Source organism: Mus pahari, chromosome 6, assembly GCF_900095145.1.
Source record: "Mus pahari chromosome 6, PAHARI_EIJ_v1.1, whole genome shotgun sequence".
Taxonomy (NCBI): Eukaryota; Metazoa; Chordata; class Mammalia; order Rodentia; family Muridae; genus Mus; species Mus pahari.
In genome coordinates this window covers 49966220-49972293 of record NC_034595.1, presented here as the reverse complement: position 1 = coordinate 49972293, position 6074 = coordinate 49966220, and positions in this window count along the sequence as shown.

Genomic DNA, 6074 nt, shown 5'->3' with positions numbered 1-6074 from the left:
CTCCAACCCGGCAGGCGGATTTCTGAGTTCGAGGCCAGCCTGGTCTACAGAGTGAGTTCCAGGACAGCCAGGGCTACACAGAGAAACCCTGTCTTGGAAAAAAAAAATTATTGTTAAAACAATTGGGTTTTGATAATGCCAATGAAGACAATGCCAAGGATTAATCAAGACTCAGAGAGAGACAGAGAATGTTAGAGAATTTCTAGTTATGTATAAATGTGGGGACCTACAAGCACAGAGAAAAATTATCTGCTTTGGAAGCCTATACTGTTTAAGGACAGATGTCCGCAGAGTGTTTCAATTTCGGCCAATATAGCCACATTTAAAAAAATCTGTTGGACACATCTTGGCAAGGCAAGCAGAATGGACTCCACAGCCAGCTCATATTTCTTGGTTGCCAAGACAGAAACCTGCAGAGTTTGGGTGAATATTTTAATTGACTCTGCTGTTTATTTATATTCAGATGACAGGCAGTTTATTGGGTGGACTAAGTAAGAATCAGAGTCTTTCAGTCATAATGGGCAGCTGCGGAACCCCGGTTTGCACATCCTTACCCAAAGTGTGTATAACTAAGGGAGACTGAGGCTTAACTGACTTCATGTATAAACTAGCACATGAAGGATAAAGATTCACTGAGAATGGAAACCGACCTAGCTCAGAGAAGATGCTGCTGCAGACAGGTGAATGTAGAAATGGTGTCACATAAATAAACATTCAGAGTAGTGACTGGAGGATGGAGTCTAGCAAACAGGAAGTTGGAATGAGTGGGACACGAGCAGCTTGGAGACAGGAATAAAAGAGAGATGAGAGAGAGAAAAGGAAAGCAAAGGTTTAGTGTGCTCCTGCAAATGAATTTCTATGCCTTAAAAATATAAAGTAAATTTAAAAAATATTCAGATCCTATTAAAACATGACAGTGATACTGAATTTCTGGCACCGCTGTCTCTAGATAACACAGAGAAAAGCTGCTGTCTTAGTTAGGGTTTTACAGCTGTGAACAAACACCATGACCATGGCAACTCTTATAAAAACAACATTTAATTGGGGCTGGCTTACAGGTTCAGTGATTCAGTCCATTATCATCAAGGTGGGAGCATGGCAGTATCCAGGCTGGCATGGCATAGGCAGAGCTGAGAGCTCTACCTCTTTATCCAAAGGCTGCTAGTGGAAGACTGACTTCCAGGCAACTAGGGTGAGGATCTTATGCCCACACCCACAGTGACACATCTACTCCAACCAGGTCACACCAATTCCAACAAGGCCACACCTCCAAATGGTGCAACTCCCTGGTCCAAGAATATATAAACCATCACACCTGCCTAGGAGGAAAACCAGGACCAGCTATGGCTATTGCTGATAAAATGCTGTTCCAAAGATTGGCACAGCGAGTTGTTGAGACTGTAGGAGATTAAACAAGCAATGTAAGTTGCCCTTACAACAAGTGAATGCACAGAATTAAAGGGTTTCCATCCCAAACCAGTAACATTGTGCCAGCTTCAGATTGTAATCAATCTTTTCTTTCATGAGGAGCTGCTACTCAAGGAAGAACTGCATCTGTGTGAATCCAGGCTAAAAGGCACTTGTGTATCATGTGGATACTTTATTGCCTTTAACCTTACTTCTTTTCCACACTACATTGTCTCCTTCAAGTGTAGCACAAGAGCATAAGCCTTTGGAATGACCTATTTACATAAGGGCATAAGATACCAAGCTTTTACATTTGTCTTCTTGCTCAATTAGTGAATCAGGAGAGGACCTGATGTCAACTGTTAATATGGGGTTGCTTATGTATATCATATCATCTCTAAATAGCAATACTTTGACTTCTTGATTTCCAATTTATATCCCCTTGATCTCCTTTAGTTGTCTTATTGCTCTGAACAGAACTTCAAGTATTATATTGAATAGATAGGGAGAGAGATAGGGAGAGAGTGGGCAGCCTTGTCTTGTCTCTGATTTTAGTGCAATTGCTTTAAGTTTCTCTCCATTTAGCTTGATGTTGGCTATTGGCTTGCTGTGTGTTGCTTTGGTTTTGTTTAGGTTTGAGCCTTGTGTCCCTGATCTCTCTAATACTATCAAAATCAGGGCTAAAATCCATCAGTTTGAAACAAAGAAAACGATATAAAGAATCAACAAAGCCAAGAGCTGGTCCACTGAGAAAGTCAACAAGATAGACAAACCTTTATCCAAACTAACCAAAAGACAGAAAGACAGTATCCAAATAAACAGAATCAGAGATGAAAAGGGAGACATAACAAACAGACACCGAGGAAATTCAAAGAATCATTGGGTCTTACTTGAAAAGCCTGTACTCCACAAAATTAGAAAATCTTAACAAAATGGACACTTTTCTAGACAGATACCACTTACCAAGGTTCAATCAAGATCAGGTAAACCATGTAAATATCATATAACCTCTATAGAAATAGAAGCAGTCATTAAAAGTCTCCCAACCAAAAAAAACCCAGGACCAGATGGTTTTAGTGCAGACTTTTACCAGACTTTCAAAGAAGAGTTAATACCAACATCCCTCAAACTATTCCACAAAATAGAAACAGAAGGAACATGGCCAGATTCTTTCTATGAAGTCTATGATACCTAAACCACAGAAAGACTCCACAAAAAATGAGAACTTCAGACTGATTTCTCTTATAAACATGATGCCAAAATATTCAATAAAATACCCACAAACCGAATCCATGAACACATAAAAAAACATAATCCATCATGATCAAGTAGACTTTATCCCCAGGAAGCAGGGATGGTTCATATAAACAAACTGAAAGAAAAAAAATCACATGATCAATTAATTGGGTGCTGAAAAAGCCTTTAATCTTACTTTGAATAGTGTGATTGTCTTAATTGTATGCGACAATAATGTTCCCTTCAAGAAGTCCTTATAGTCTATTATTTTATTAAAGTCTAGGACAGGACTATTGTCACCTATAAATCTGAGCAGGCTGTGGGAAGAAGGGCCTGTGGCTGGGTATGATACATATTCTTGATACATTACTGAAAAGGACAAAACACTTTATTGAATGGCTTATTGTTGCCATCATAGGAATAATCACTATTGCAACAATTGCTAATGTGGTTAGTAGAGTACTACGTACATCGATACAAACTCATGACTTTGAACAAAAATGACAACAAGATTCCCATAATGTATGGATATGACAGACAAACATTGATGAGCAGTTAGAATCAGATAAGAGTTACAACAGACAGTCAACTGGTTGGAGCAATCAGATCATAATTGTGCAGAAACAAATGTCTGTGAGATGTGATTGAAATTCTACTTGCTGTCTTACCCCCACAGAATTTAATCAGCAAAATCAAACAAGGGAACAGATTAAATATCATTCACAATATTTGTGAAGCAATTTAAGTTTTGATGATAAACAGTTACAGTAGGAAGGTTTTGATCCATTTTCACATTGCTTCCCAGACATTTATTTCAAGGTATTGCTGAGAGAATAGCTAAGTACTAAAGGAGTGGCCCCCTCATTTCTGGTGGCAGATTATAACATATAATGCTTTCACTGGGCTAATATAATTCAGTGTCTTTATAATTTGCTAACTTATAGGATACATGTACATCCATTGACAATTAGATTTATCAACGTCTCTAATCAAAACCACTCTGGATAAACTGTGTTTAAAGAAGGAAGGGCTGGGCCGGGCGTGGTGGCGCATGCCTTTAATCCCAGCACTAGGGAGGCAGAGGCAGGTGGATTTCTGAGTTCGAGGCCAGCCTGGTCTACAGGGTGAGTTCCAGGAGGAAGGGTTGGGGGGGGGGGGAGATGTCAGAAGTCACCTCATTTTTAGGCTCTACTCCTCCAGGTTCACAACACCAAATAAAGCAGTAACAATGTATGATTAAGTTTAGTTTGAAGTCTATTTTGTCAGAAGTAGAACAGTAATTCCTATTTGATTCCTAGTTGCATTTTCTTGGAACACCATTTTCCAACCAATCACTCTAATGTTGAGTCTGCCTGTCAGGTACATGTTTTAGAGGCAACAAATAGATGGATCCTGTTTTATTTTTAGTTTAACTAAAATTAATTTGTGTGTGTGTGTGCGTGCTTGGGTGCGTGTGTGTATACCACATGTGAGAGAACATCTTTGGAAGCCAGAAGAAGGTGTTGGAAACCCTGAAGCTGGAGTTACATGTCGTTGTGAGCCACCCATGTGGGAGTGCTGGGAACTCAACCTGAGCCCTCTGGAAGAGCAACTCTAAGTCATCTCTTTAACTCCTTGTCTTAGTTAGGGTTTCGATGCTATGAAGAGACACCATGACCAAAGCAACTCTTATAAAGGACAACATTCAATTGGGGCTAGCTTACAGTTTAAGAGGTTTAGTCCATTATTATCATGGCAGGAAGCATGGCAGCATCCAGGCAGAGACAGTGCGAGGGAAGGAGCCAAGGGTTCTACATCTTGATCTGAAGGCAGGCAGAAGGAGACTCCTTCTGCAGGCAGCCAGGAGGAGACTTTCTTTTTAATGGTTTTTCGAGACAGGGTTTCTCTGTGTAGCCTTGGCTGTCCTGGAACTCTATTTCTTTCTTTCTTTCTTTCTTTCTTTCTTTCTTTCTTTCTTTCTTTCTTTCTTTCTTTCTTTCTTTCTTTCTTTCTTTCTTTCTTTCTTTCTCNACTTAGTGATATAGGCCTCTATTTGATGCGATGTTCACTTGGGAGCATTTCAGAGTCAGTGGGAATACTCCACATGCCACCTGTGCCTATTTCCTTCCTTTCCTTTCCCTTTCTTTCTTTCTTTCTTTCTTTCTTTCTTTCTTTCTTTCTTTCTTTCTTTCTTTCTTTCTTTCTTTCTTTCTTTCTTTCTTTCTCTTTCCTTCCTTCCTTCCTTCCTTCCTTCCTTCCTTCCTTCCTTCCTTCTTTCCTTCCTTCCTTCCTTCCTTCCTTCCTCCTTTCCCCCCTCTCTCTCTTTACTTCTATTTTTTTTTTTTTTGAGACAGGGTTTCTCTATGTAGCCTTGACTGTCCTGGAACTTACTATGTAGACCAGGCTGGCCTCAAACTCAGAAATCCGCCTGCCTCTGCCTCCCAAGTGCTGGGATTAAAGGCCTGCGCCACCACCATACCCGGCAGAGGAGACTCTTCTGCACTGAGTGGAACTTGAACACTAGGAGGCCTCAAAGTGCATTTACAAAGAGTCATACTTCCTCCAGCAAGGCCACACCTATTCCAACAAGGCCACATCTCCTAATAATGCCACTTCCCATGGGCCAAGCGCTCTCTCTCTCTCTCTCTCTCTCTCTCTCTCTCTCTCTCTCTCTCTCTCTCTTTCTTTCTTTCTTTCTCACTTTGTAGACCAGGCTGGCCTCAAACTCAGAAATCTTCCTGCCTCTGCCTCCCAAGTGCTTGGATTAAAGGTGTGCGCCACTACTGCCTTCTATTCAAGAAGGATATTTATTTGTTTTCATTTTATATGCATGAGTGCATGTATGCTTCTGAACCACATGTGTGCCTGGTGTTTGCTGAGGTCAGAGAAGGCAGTGGATCCCCTAGATCTGGAGTTATAGGCTGTGGTGAGCCACTATATAGGTGCTGGGAACCAGACTTGGCCTCTCTGCAAGAGGGGAGGGGTGAGACATAAGACAGAGCTGGCCTGTCAAATTGACTTTGGGTACTAAAGACAAACAAGGAGTAACTGTGAAGGGAAGAGATGAGTGAACCCCAAGCTGCCAAGTTAATAGAGCTCTTTCAAAAATGGTGCCCAGGACTTGCAAGTATCCAGAAGCAGGGTTTTCCCAGTGTCTCTCCTGTCCCCCTTCCCAGTGCTGCTGTCCCCTTTGGTCTGCCTGACTCCCCCAACCCAAACCCTTACCTTTCTGTTTTTTTGTTTTTTGTTTTGTTTTTTAAAGAGACAGGGTTTCTCTGTGTAGCCCTGGCTGTCCTGGAACTCACTCTGTAGACCAGGCTGGCTGTGAACTCACAGAGATCCTTCTGAGTGCTGGGATTAAAGGCATGTACCACCAGTGCCCAATTTCTTTTTCTTTAAAATGTCAATTATAAAAGTTCCATGCAGGCCAGGCGTGGTGGTGCATGCCTTTA